The sequence below is a fragment of the Notothenia rossii genome (genome assembly GCF_949606895.1).
Source record: "Notothenia rossii genome assembly, chromosome: 9".
Classification (NCBI taxonomy): domain Eukaryota; kingdom Metazoa; phylum Chordata; class Actinopteri; order Perciformes; family Nototheniidae; genus Notothenia; species Notothenia rossii.
The window spans coordinates 49,428,756-49,441,755 of NC_136907.1; the positions used below are offsets into that span (position 1 = coordinate 49,428,756).

A 13,000-nucleotide genomic window follows, 5' to 3' on the forward strand; every position below is an offset into this window, starting at 1 on the left:
AAAATGCATTTCCTGCAGAAAATGCGTGCGAATGCTGTAACTGTGAACATTTGTTGCTGAATTTAGCTGAAATGGAGAAAAAGCTGAATATGTTTGTCACAGAGGTGATCTCTGGGCCCATAGATCTCGGCCTCCGTTACGGGTTGTATAGCTTCATTGTTGTTGATTGTGTTCACCTGGTGCCCTGTGTTGTCTCCTCCCCCCTCACCTATGTCTTGTTGGTTTGATTAGTCTGTGTGTATTTAGGCTCTGTGTTTCCTGTTTGTGGGTAGGAGTTCCTTGTTGCTGGTGACTCTGTTCACATGAGACAGTAAGATTGAGGCTGTGTCATGTACCACAAGGAGTAATAAATGCCACACAGGGTTATATTTGAACTCTCTGCCTCTGCCTCCTTGCTTGGTCGGGCCGCTCAACGGTCAGCTTCACAATGTTATTAGCTGAAAAGGTTGAATAGTCTGATATTTGAATGGTTTCTGTGGCTGAAAGTAGGCTGAAGTTATGGAGAGCCAAAGTATTGGCTGAAATAATAATAATAAGGGGAAGAATAAAGATTAAAAGAACAGTGAATGCTATAATAGCATTCACACTAATTAACATGCATATTAGCAGTATATTGGTCCTTTTTAGTCATTATAAAACACTTATTAATGCCTTATTCTACAAGTAATAAGCCATTAGTTGAGTTTTTCCTCAATAACCCTCTAATTAGTGCTTATTTATTGCAAGTAAGGAAGTTGTTGTACATGAGTTTTGGTCTTAATATGCTCTGCTCAATATGGGACTAATAAGGCAGTAGTACCACAAGAATAGTAATTCTCCCATAAATAACACTTAACAAATATGATCTATTCTTTTGTAACAAGACTTGAAACTATAAGTGTTAATTGTTTCTAAATAACTCAAAATGAGGTATTTATATCTAAGAACATGTTCCCCATTTTAAAGTGAAGTCTTGTTCATAACCAATAAGCTACTAGCTTATTATTGTCAGGGTGCGTGGAAAAGGTAGGACCCAAAAGCAGTATTAACAAAAAGCGAGCTTTAATTTACAAAAAAAGCCGATGACAAAAGAAAACAAGAGACAAAGTTAGCATTACCAAAAACAGGAGAGCACGAGTAAATAATCCAGGACCAAAATTCAAGGACAAACATGGAGCGTGACATGAAGGGAAAGACAAACAATGAACCGACACAGGAAGAGACAAGACTAAATAGAGGGAGGGTAATCACAAGACGAGAAACAGCCGGGCAGGAGAGGAGAAACACAAGGGCCACAGGTGAACACAATCAGACAATTTAGACACACCAGGGAAACTAACGACAGGAGAAAAACACAGGGAAAAGGACCAGGAGGAAAACATGACAGGGAGAACAGCAAAAACACCCAAACCTAGACATAAAAACGTGAACATAACATGAATATCGTGACAATTATAGCACACAACGACTGAACAGTACATGATCAAAGTAGGCACACATGACACATTAATATCTGTTTTATTAATTAACCACTAAAGAGAGGTTCAGACTAGGATACCTTATTACTCTCCATGACCTGCGGTCAACTATATAGCATAAATGACTATTACACCGTCTTCTTGAAACAATCTGAAGTGTTGCCAAACGTTTGATTTGTAGGTATTTTTCGTGTGCGCTGTGTTTCTCTTTCTCCTCAACTTCCGTGTGTGTTGATAACTGAGACTCTCGTTCTCCGTAGTGGCGAAGCAAATATCAAAGATCGTCTCTGCTGAGCGTTGACAAGATAAGGGGATTTTATATGAATGAATCGTTTTTTACCGATGCAAAGACGCTACGCAATCGATGCATCGCGAGTTCAACCGGTTCAACCAAACTGTAGCCGATGTGCACTCTTTCAACCGGTGCACTCGCATCTTGAACGTTTATGCCGGTGCAACCGATGCGAATCAGTGAATCTTAACATCTCTAGTTCAGACACATCCCAAAACATGTCAAGTTTCTCCAAGGCTGAGAACACATATGCAGCCTGTACTTCTTAATAAAAAGTGATTTTTAACAGAGTTTATGTATTTGTGATCATACTGTGTGACCTGCTTGTATGTACTACTTACACAACATGTGTACTGTTCTCTCTATGTGTTGTACTGTCTCAGTGTGAACATAGATTAAACAGCCAGCAAACTCTTTTGAGAGCCAGGGAATGAGCAGCCATGCTCCTTTATTGACTTATTTGCAGTCCACTGACATTCAAACGGGAGTAAACTATAAAAAGAAGAAGTTACAAGGCACTTAATGATCTCATACATGCAAGTGTAACAAACACAGATTAACACATAGGACCGCTAAGTGTAAACAAGGTAAATATAGCTAATGCTAGCTGTGCAATAATTGCCACCCATAGTATCTGTTTTTCCTTCAAATTTGTTATTATTTACATTGTTTTTAAAATCGTTCTGTGTGACACGAAAACAATTCGAAAATTGTGTCGGGGAACACGAATCAATAGATTAATTTTGTGACTATAACATGAAATGCAGTGAGACTGTGTTGGCTATTCAGTTGACTTTCTCCTACTTCCTGTACCCGGTTTCCTGTCTAATCTTCAGTACATATTTGGCAAAAATATAAATGTGCAAATATGAAACATACAGGTCAATATCACCTTGAAATTGGTAGCTGAACTGTCAATACCCCAAAACACATTCTGAGATAGAAATACCTAATTTTGAGTTATTTAGACACAATTAACACTTATAGTTGCATGTCTTGTTACATAAGAATAGATCATATTTGTTAAGTGTTATTACGGGAGAATTACTATTCTTGTGGTACTGCTGCCTTATTAGATCCATATTGAGCAGCGCATATTAAGACCAAAACTCATGTACAACAACTTCCTTACTTGCAATAAATAAGCACTAATTAGAGAGTTATTGAGGAAAAACTCTCAACTAATGGCTTATTACTTGTAGAATATGGTCATGTAGAATAAGGCATTAATAAGTGTTTTATAATGACTAATAAAGAGCCAATATACTGCTAATATGCATGTTAACAACTAGTTGATGGTTAATTTGTGTACCTTAATATAAAGTGTTACCGATTATTTACAAATTGTGCTGATCTGCTTAATCTAAGTAGCTTTACTGGCCTAAAACTAGGGTTGCATTGCTCTAGTTTGACAATCTGGATTGAGAAGATGCCCTTAAAGACAACAACAAAAAAACATACATGTACACACGCACACACACACACACACACACACACACACACACACACACACACACACACACACACACACACACACACACACACACACACACACACACACACACACACACACATACACACACACACACACACACACACACACACACACACACACGACACAGGCGTGATGATGCTTGAAGCTCAACCAATGCAATGAGCTCAAATCTTTCATTCAATAAAGTCTTAATCTGTCTTGTGTGTGTGTGTGTGTGTGTGTGTGTGTGTGTGTGTGTGTGTGTGTGTGTGTGTGTGTGTGTGTGTGTGTGTGTGTGTGTGTGTGTGTGTGTGTGTGTGTGTGTGTGTGTGTGTGTGAATGCAATGCAATCATCTCCCATTGCAGCTCACAGTGTAGCTCTCAGTTTATTAACACTTGCGCTGATCTCCTCCAACACCTGGATCACTTTCCGTACGAAACAGATGCGTTTCCAAGGAAACCAGAGTCTCCTCCTCCATATTTGTCAGGATGAAACTCAGACGGTGCTTTAAATATCCCTCCATTCCACAATAACACATGTGAATGTAAGGCATTCACATTATTGAATGCCACCATTTGAATGCCATGTTATGTTAGGCATGATCAGGTTTGGTGATACTACACAATAAAAGTAAATATCTCGTTGACATTATGATTATATACAGTACATATATAGAAAACCTCAAAGGAGATACTCACATGCAATCTCAAAACTCTCACTTTAACATGATTACAAAAGAAAGCATTTCTCTCTGTTGCTAACATCGTCCTTTAACTCAGCAACAACCTCAAGGCCATTCACACAAGTATTCACTTTTTCCACCAGCATACGACCCACTCTCTCCACTTTCAACTGCAACATAAAACTTCTCTAAAGATTCTGCCTCCTCGTATCTCGTGAGTGTTTTCCAATTCTCCCTCACTCTCGCAAATGCAGATTTTTGGATCTTTGGCAGGAGTTTCCAAAATATCCAGAGCAGCTTGGCCAAAATATGGACGTCAGTGATTTATAAACACAAAGAACCTGCCAAGCGTCGCTGCTCTGGCTCGCTGCCTCCTCCCATCTGAAGGAAAACATAAGCCAATTGAATTCAAGAGCCTTCACAGTCTGCTTTGCTGAGTGATGCCACACCCTACTTCAAGAAACATATTCATCAGGGTCTCTGGAGTCTTATTTTGTCAAGTTGTTAGGTGTACAAATCACTTAAATGTAAAAACTTCAGTATTGTTTTCCTCCAGGGCCCCACAACTAAATATGCAACACTTTATTTTCCACAGCTTTGGTTTTACAACAGTGATTCCAATATTGTTAATGTGCCATATTAAAAAAAATTCTTGAAAAACATGATGTTTCCTCTTAAAATATTTTAAACAGAGTAAAATGCTAAATATGGTTAACATGACATTTGTTTATTACCTGCATTCTATTTTCTGCTCTGTCTCTCTCAGTTTGGACTTTGCCCTTTGGGGATTTTCCATTGCTCCTTTCTTTTCTTTTTTGATTGAACAACAATGAAAGTTTGCCATGAGTACCAAAACAAAAGTATGCCATGTGTAATCCCTGTTAAATTAACTATTCCTGGCAACCACTCATCCAATTAATTGTTGAATTTTCACTTTGTTAATGCAAATGATCTAATACATTGTGTTTATTGACATTGACAGATGTACTCACATCCACACGTGCTATCTGGTGTTCTTGAAAACTAAAACATTGTGGTGGTGTTACTCAATCTGTCCTCATATACCCCCATCCAGAATAGTTTCTCCTTGAGCTTTAAACAAATACAGCAAACCCTCCACGTGGCAGACACATGGTTCTGATCATGGGACATGGACATTTCAGAAATGATATCTATAACGCACTCTCACTTAGCTGGCTTAATGAGCATATTATCTGAATTACTGAATATTTGCTGTTATGGTTGGCTTGCAGGAAAAACACAGCAGAGATGTTAAAAAAAATATCAGGGTTCACTTGTTGGGAGCCAGCATGGGATCATGTAATTTCTCGGCAGTATGTGCTGATATGACATGCAGTCTGGATGTGGTCCTGGTACTATTTTAAAGCTCTTGGCACAATACGGTGCCCCAATGTAACTTCAAACGGTCAGTTAAAACCTCTGCACACCATGTTTCCAGTTACTCTAGCCAGGCTGTTCTCATACGGCACATGCAGTACTGCATGTACTGTATGTCAGGGACGTGCACAGGTGGGCTAATGTTGCCAGGGCAACGGCCCGTTTGGCCTTTTTGGCTGACCCGCCCCTCTGGAGAGAGCGAGAGTTTGTTTTTCTTTTTTCTGTTGTGGCCGAATCAACATGATAAGCCAACAATTAGTATTGTGTAGCGTCTCGCTGCGGGAAACACACTTTGTCAGCGCTGTCATCTGCCGGTGCGTTAAGACCACCTCAGTGTCGGATATTGGAAACTTGATTTTGAGTTGTCTCATGGCAGTTAGGGTATAAGGGACACACCAGGGGACTTTACTTCCTCTTGATACCGTCGGTTATTTACAAAAAAACACCTAAATGTAGCCTACTTGTTGTTATTGTGCTTCTGTCTGTCTGTGTCTTTTCATCTGTAAACTCCCTCAACGGGGCCGCTCGCTCTCTTTTCTTGATCGCCCTCTCACAGGTGAACAGTTCAATGTCCCGCTTCATTGTAGGATTTCTGCTATGTCTCTAACACTTTAGTTCGACCACTTCTGTTACTAAGTTATGGAATACTAAATAAACAAGTAATTAGATACCTTACCGTTACTGCACTCATAAAGAATGATAAGAATAATGCGTATTGAACTGGTTTAATTAATTAGTGAGTTTATTTAAGGTAATTAGTTAGAGGCCCCTATTTTATCAGTATTTCTGGACTGCACAGCAGTTACAAAGGTCAAACTACATTAGAACAGAATTGTCCTCATTATGTCTTTAATAGTTACTAACATAACACAAAATGTCCCTGCTTTTCATTTTTTATTAGCTGCTAGCCATGGTCTCATCTGTTGCTATCATTCTGAATCTCAAATTTAGAATCTCAAAGTTACGCTTTTATTTCAACCCTTGCGTTGATTTATTTGTTACGTTACTTTATTACTGAGGTAACGCCACTTCTTGCCAAGTTAGTAGTATTAATAATTGCTGTTTGCACTGATAGCATTGTTAGCATTGTTAGCGTTGTTAGCGGCCAGGCTCGGATTCCTCTGTCTAACATTCTGCGCTGAGTTTCAAATTAAGAACCTCAAAGTAACCCCAAGTATTTCGTCCCACTTATTTGTTACATTGCAGAAGTAGCACCATTTTCTTAACAATAAATCTTTTTTATTGCCTCAACAGGTTCTGGTCAGGCGCACTCTCCCATTGTTGGATATTCGCAATGCAATGAACACAAAATTACAGAACAACTGTCGTAAGATATCACAGTTCTATGAGGCTATGTTGCTTTGGTTGTTTAAACCTCTTTATAGGTTACTGTAGGTGGTGCTGACAGTTCAAACAGCTGCAATACGAGCTCTCATTGCCAAATGAAGCAATGCCACCATACAGGTTGTCAATCCAAAGGCGTATTTTCTGTGGTTTTTGCTCTCAGAGTTTACAAGTGAAAAGGATTAGAACAGGAGTGGTGTAATTACACAGCAGGCGGCATTTAACAGTAAACAGAGGGAATCTCACCTGTGATTGAATAGTGGTTGATAATTGATATTTTTCTGTATTTAATCAAAATCCTCTTTCTTTTGGATGTATGTTGGTTTACCCCACATTTTACTTCTGCGTATCTTTACATCAATGGTTTCCCTCAGCAACGAGGTACAGTTTCCCTTCAATGCCAGAGGGGGTTGGGAGAGAAGCACAACTGCAAAAAATGAGTTACTGACGTAGGCTTTAAGTAGGGACAACCTTGAGGCTCTCTATGAAAAGTGCAGAGCAATTGTGTGGACTGTAGGAAAAGTGTCTATCTACCTTCATCATGCAGGCCGACAGAGGGAGTTAGGAGAAACATGAATGATAATAAAGGGGAATGGCGCATTTTAAATTTGATAAGTAAATCTAAAATCCATTAGTTAAAGGCCTATGTTTATTTATTATAAAATATATACATTTCGAACAAAAACAAGGTCTCAAAAGCAAGATTAAGCACTGGAAATATGATTATTATTAGCATATTGTAACATTTTGCAATTGTATCTGTTTATGACAATAATCCGTACTTAAATGCTGTACAGCACTCCTCCTGGATTATGGTTTTTGAAATTGAAGAAAAAACTATAAAATCTAACAATTTACTCCTTGGTTTTTAACAAACTTGTTTTAAACAACATATCAAAAATGTTTGAACATTTATTTGACAGACAGACACACCCACAGAAACACCAGCAGACACACACAGACAGAAAAATAGATTTAAATTGAATTTATTAAATGAATGAAAAGATCTGAGACAACTAAAATGACTATAACTGTGTTGTCCTGAGGTTAAAAATAGTTTGCATCCCAAACGGGTAACCAGGCAATGTTGTTTATAGTGGTGCAATTATTTAGCCTGGCCGACAGCATTAGCTTCCATTGCATCACCCCCCTGGAAAATGCCAGAGAGGGATAGTTCAAGAAAATTATCAGTGAAATGTAACATTTTAAAACAAATTGCAATTTCAACTTGATGTGTTCATCTTTTCAGCGTACATGGAACACATTAGTTGTTGAAGACAACATTAAATGTAGCATTCATTAATGTCTAAATCAATCCCTCTCATAAAGTCCTGCATTGAAAAAGGAATTATTGGTCATAAAGTGGGATTTAAAGCAGGCTTTGGCAAGGTTGCTGCTAATGAAAAGAAGTCCATAGACAAAAAACATAAATTGCAATTAGTTCTAAAGCAGTCAAGGAACGCTAAGAGCACAGTGTGTACTCGGTGTTCCTGTCTGATCTGATTTACGAAGAACATGTGAGTGTCACCCATAGAACAAACAGAAAATGACAGATAGAAGACAACAGGAAGCTGTGAGCGCACTGCTGCTGTTATTTCATTCTGAAAGTGGCCAAAGTGTTCCATCCACCCCCGTTTCCCTCAGGCAAGCCATCAAGAGTGTGTCTCTTAAAACTGTGCACAAACACTAATAAGAAGAAGGAACAAAAATAACTTAATACATAAAAAATACATCTTCCAGAAAATGATGGAAGTTTGATCATGGCATTATTTTTTGGACATTTTCCAAAATGTCAAATTATCACTTTTGCTGAGCGTTAGAGGAGAAAGTCCACCGCAAAGAACACCAGGGATAACATCATACTATATGTTCAATGTACCAATGACCTCTGCATACATAAGCACAGACACTCACACAATAAAGGAGGAGGAAAAGATTACATTATTAAATGATTATACTTCCATTTCCACTAAGGGTAGTAAAATGGGTTAGGAAAATGTATGCTTAAAGCTTTTATAGAAAAATGAAATTGTTGAAATTAGGACGGAATAGGCTTCCGAGATAATAATGCACAGAACTTTGATGTACAACTGTACTCAGTGTAGACTCTGCATCTCATCCCAGTATTGTAGTTATTGTCATTTAGATATTCGTTTTTTAAAATAATAATAATAATAATAATAATAATAATAATAATAATAATAATAACAATACATTGTATTTGTAAATCACCTTTCGTTGCTAAAAGCAATCCCAAAGTGATTTTTAGTTTTTTATGTTTTACAAATTCTGAGAAACATAAATAAATGAAAGTACTTTTTACACTTTACTTTAGTTTACTTTTCACCCAGTTATATCTGGAGGTAGCTTCAAGATTAGCATAATTACATGAGATGGTGTTATAGTCATCTAATTTTACTAATCTAAGAGAGTGAACAAGTATAAATTCCTATGAAATTATTCCAATAATATCCGGTGGTCTTCTTTCCCCATTTCCATTCTTTACACTCAGCTAAACTAAGCTAACAAGCATCTGGTGGTAGCTTCAGGATTAGCATGATTACATGAGAGTGTGTGATAGTCATCTCATCTAACTAATCCGGTGGTCTTCTTTGGGAGCACATCTCATTTTTCTAATTTGTTTTGGTTACTGGTTGCCTGTTGCATGCTGTGACATAGACAGGACGCCGAGGGGAGAGAGCAATCAGGTACACAGCAGGTTCTGTCCTCAGCATCGATTATAGACCCCAGAGAGCGTCGGTTGCTAAGGCTAATCTTGGCCTTTAAGCCGTGGGTCACTAAATGTTCATTGGAGAGTGATTCATCCTTCAGTGGAAAAATCAAAGTGATTGCTGCTGTGCTGGCAACCTGTCGTGCTGTTTCTGCAAAGCCAGTGGAGATATCACATTAAGAGACCACACACACGCAGCATGGTACACACACGGACTGGGCGGGAATAGAAGTTTTGTCAAGCAATACCCAGAACCATTTGGGGATACAATGCCATCGGCTCACTAGGAGGGGAGATTAATGACAATCTATAGGCCTGTTGAGATGTATTGCATTATGGCTGACAGCGTCAGCCATAATACACTCCCACACTTAATATTAAAGTGGAAACACATGCTTCTTTGATAAATGCTCATAGTTTGTGGGGTCTACTCAAACCTTTTTCATTAGGAAGTTCCTCTATGGTTAATGTTTCCCCTGTTTTTGCAAACAGAATTAACAATAGGATGTTTGACAATATGATACACTTCTGATCCTCCTATATTAAAGCTAATACAATAAAACAAATATTTTAAAACTGATCAAATTACAACTTTTAATGTGAAGGGATCACTTATGGGACTTTCACCCTTCCTGCATGGTTACTCATTTGCTGTCCATGTAAACACGCAGGTTTTTCTCTGCTGAACTTCTGGCGATTACTGTCTGGCTTAGGCCGAGCCAATTAAGAAAATGCTTTGCAGGTATGGCCGTTGTCAACGGTGGTTTTGTGTTTCAATTTGAAGGCAACTTTGGACATAAATAATCATCACTTCATGCTGCAGTGCTCGACTATGGAGTGTTTAAGCTTCTTTCAGCTCTTTGCCTCTTTTATACAAACCACAACTATATTGTTTTGATTCATTCTTAAAGCAAGGGTTAACAATCTTGAGACACAAGCAAGAGTAGTGGATTATATTTTGAAAGTATCCAACAACAAAAAAATTACTTCTGGTGTTGCCAACCATTTACCAATAAAAAAAGCTAGTAGCACTACCCCAAAAAGTCACTAAATCTAAGCCACTAAGCCACATATAAAACTTTTTTTTTTTAAATGTCCAAGCATTTATTGCTGTCTGGATTTAAGAGAATATCATAAAATATAACATAAAAAAGAATGGAGTTTACCCACCCCAGCTACAATGCCCTAAATAGTGCAATTGCCAGCGGCAGAAGCAGTGGCGGAGCTGGGGGGTGGCTATATGAATCCTGGCCATCCTATTGGCCACCCCAAACACCCTCACCACGGGGGCCCAAACAATTTTAGAAGTTACCTTTCATCATTCATTAAGAATTAACATAAATAGGACGTTATATTGATAATGTACTCACTACACTTACAATTCATTCAACTTTTTTTCTTCCAAAAGTTCACACCAAAGCCTCTGTACACCCCCTTCTATTTACATGTAATGGTTTGGTCCTGCCTCCAAACGCTGCACACTTTCTTGCAGAGAGTGGCCCTTTCTCATTTAATCAAATCCCCCTCCTCGACTCCTCGACTCCTCGACTCCTCGACTCCTCGGTCCTCCGGTAGTGACCCGGAAATTAATTTCAGCACGCCATGTTGAAGGACATCTCATTTCTCTAAATGCACTTCGAGGACCGAGGATCGAGCGTCGAGGAGGATCACCGACCGAGGATACACTGATGGGTCCTCCACGGCTCCTTCGTCGATGCATTTCCGGGAACAGAGATGTTTCAAAGAGTCGTGACGCACGGCCGGACTTATCTCAGCCAATGACTGCTCTGCATGCATGCCCTCAGGGGCGGATCTACGGGGGGGTAAGGGGGGGAAGCTGCCCCCCCACTGTAGAGCCTTTCCCCCCAGCTGCCCCCCTAACTTTTTTTTCCCTAAAACTGTACTAAAACAAACCTACTATATTTCCACAAGCTTCTCAGGCAACGAAACAAGCATTACTTTGGTTAAAAGTGAATCATTTTAAATATCATTTTAGGCCCGTTAAAAACACAGCTACGGCCCTGCATTAAATGCGGAGCGGCGTTCACACAGACCGCGGCTCACAGAGCTGCAGAGAGGGAACGAGCTGTCCCAGCACCTATGGATCAGCTTCCCCTGGGAGCATTTCCCCTTCCACTAGTTTTGTTTTTACTAAGGACGAGAGCTTGAAACTAAATATTAATAAAACGCTGCCGTTTGAATCGATAGCGTTTAACAGACGGGCGCTGTTTGGGGCGTTACGTTACAAAATGCTACGCAGAAAGCGCTAGCTGGGAGATCGATCACTTTGCTAAACTATGCGGTACTATTAAATCCACGTAAACTACACATCACAGCAAGATCAATGAAACCAGGATACATACTTTACCGTCAAACTGGATCTGAACACAGCTGCCTGTGTGCGTTTGAAAAATACTTTCTGATGTTATATTTATGATATGCTACTTATTAGCTGCATGGCCCTAAAGTGTAAAGTTATAAAAGCATTTGTACCAGTGCTTTTCACAAGTAGACTCTTGCAGGCCAGAGTAGCTGGAGTGATTCAACACAAAGACATATCTGAGAAGTGATCAAGACGAACAGAAAGAGGAAAAGGAAAAGAGAGTTCACTGAAGAGACCAGGAAGGTCAGAGCAGGAGGAAGAGGAGGAGGAGATGAAGACATTAGTGAAGAAGAAGAAATGTATGTGAGGAAGATGAAGTGTCAGAGAGAGGGCCAGAGGCAGGGATCAGGAGGCAGATTAAATTCCAGCTGGACCACATGTTCTTATTCTCCATACATATTCCATCACAGTAGCACAATCTAGCGGCTCTTAGTATTGACAAATATTGATTGAAATGTTTTGCTGCACAGCTCACCTTTAGCTCTCTGAAGAGATGGGTGATGCAATTTGTGTACTTAATTATAATTAAATACTTTTACTGTACCAGTAAGCAGAATTCTGAGTATTCTCTGAATCGGGTGCCTTTTAGGTATTTACATCTTTGAAAAATGAAAACAAAATGTTTGGTCATAACATCTGGTAGTGGACTACTTACATGTTCCCACCTCAGGCACAAAATATAAATAATTACTAGGAATTTCTTTGAAAAAATGTAACAGGGTTTAAGTTTTTGACAAAAAGTAGCCATGAGACCATGTTTAGCTAAGATATGGCACCACATGGAAGTCAAGGACATTACAAAATTGTAATATTTTGCAAAAATATTGTTTATTTTGTAATAAACAATTATTTACTATTATTAATTCATATAACAGAGTTGAAATGTTGAGCTTGTCAATCTTAATCTGAAAATACAAAAACTGGAATATAGGTAAGAGAAGAAACTGACACTTGCCTTTCTTTGTCATCTTTCCTTCAAAAGACTTATGTGATGTAATTCCCTCAATGCAGATCAAACATGGACTGATCCATTATTTTAACTTAATAGGAGGGTAAATGGTATGGCGTGACGGGGTTGAAACAAACTGAGGGACGTGTGTCAATATTGCAATTTCATAGATAATTCAAGTATTTTTTCAGAATTTATCAGTTAAAGTTGACAAGCATATGATTATATTAGCAGCAACATTTTGGGATAATTGGCCATTTTGATTTGTTTAATATTAAATTAATATGTA

At 38.7% G+C, this 13,000-nt stretch overlaps 1 long non-coding RNA gene across 1 annotated transcript; it reads right to left on the reverse strand.

Moving 5' to 3' along the window:
- Positions 1–3,590: 3,590 nt before the first annotated feature.
- On the reverse strand, positions 3,591–5,819 carry LOC307017997. Its single transcript, XR_013802323.1, has 2 exons — positions 4,641–5,819; positions 3,591–4,287 (listed from the first exon to the last, which is right to left on the reverse strand). It is a non-coding gene; the product is annotated as an uncharacterized lncRNA (long non-coding RNA).
- Between the last annotated feature and the right edge of the window lie 7,181 nt (positions 5,820–13,000).